We start from the raw sequence: 997 nt of genomic DNA, 5'->3' as shown, positions 1-997 counted from the left end.
GTGTGTGTGTGCGTGTGTGTGTGTGTGTGTGTGTGTGTGTGTGTGTGCCGTGTGTGTTGGGGGAAACCAAAGAAAAATCGGCAACATGAAAATGAAGACAACCGAATACACCATCCAACAAGAAAGAAAAATTATGACTGACTTCAAATGTAACATGGCTACCACAGTCATACATGCAGAACTCTAGAGCATCGCGATTTATTTCCCTTCTTCAGCGGGCACAAGAGGTCTCACACACTGCGCAGAATACCATTTTCACTGCTAAAACTAAAAGGCAACACATTTTAGGCTTACATTCATGTCCTTGAGGTGAATTGTCACCATCTACCACCAGAAAGACAAGCACTGAGTTGCAGAAGATGACACGATCAAATGCTTGAGATAAAACCACAGGACAGTCTGTTGTTTTCATGATTATTTACCAAAACCAAGGTGAAAGGAAAACGATTTTTTTTTAAATAATGAAGAACGGCAACTATCTTAAATTAAAGAGAGACTGAAAAAAACTTCGCACGCCACAAAATGTATCCGATAAGACCGGAGCATCACAGAAGCCGATATCAAAGCATCTTTGCCAAGCCAGTATAAATAAGCCAACGGCTTTAAATTGTAACTGTCTCTGTTTTACAGCATGCAAATCGGGACAAGTTATCTTGGTTATTAGGTGCATGTGCTTTGTTTGCTCTGAAAACTGACAGACAACAAGCCAATCAGCTATCTTTTTTTAATTTTTTTATATCTTTTTTTAATAAATCTTGATTTGCACATTCAACTAATGAGATAGTGCACCTTATTATCGACAATTGAAACCACGTTGACCATAAATGCGCCGATTCGCTTAATTGCTGTCCAAAAACCCAGAACATTGCACACAAATCCCTTGAACTGCGCAACGCGTTAGCCGGCAGAACAGGGTTTGAAGGATCCCAACCACGTAACGGTCTTGTTAGCTGTTCTGATTATATCCAACGGAAGGAATGAAGAGGAAATAGAAATG

The sequence above is a fragment of the Littorina saxatilis genome, linkage group LG5 (genome assembly GCF_037325665.1).
Source record: "Littorina saxatilis isolate snail1 linkage group LG5, US_GU_Lsax_2.0, whole genome shotgun sequence".
In the NCBI taxonomy this organism is placed as follows: Eukaryota; Metazoa; Mollusca; class Gastropoda; order Littorinimorpha; family Littorinidae; genus Littorina; species Littorina saxatilis.
Note: the sequence above shows the minus strand (reverse complement) of the source record.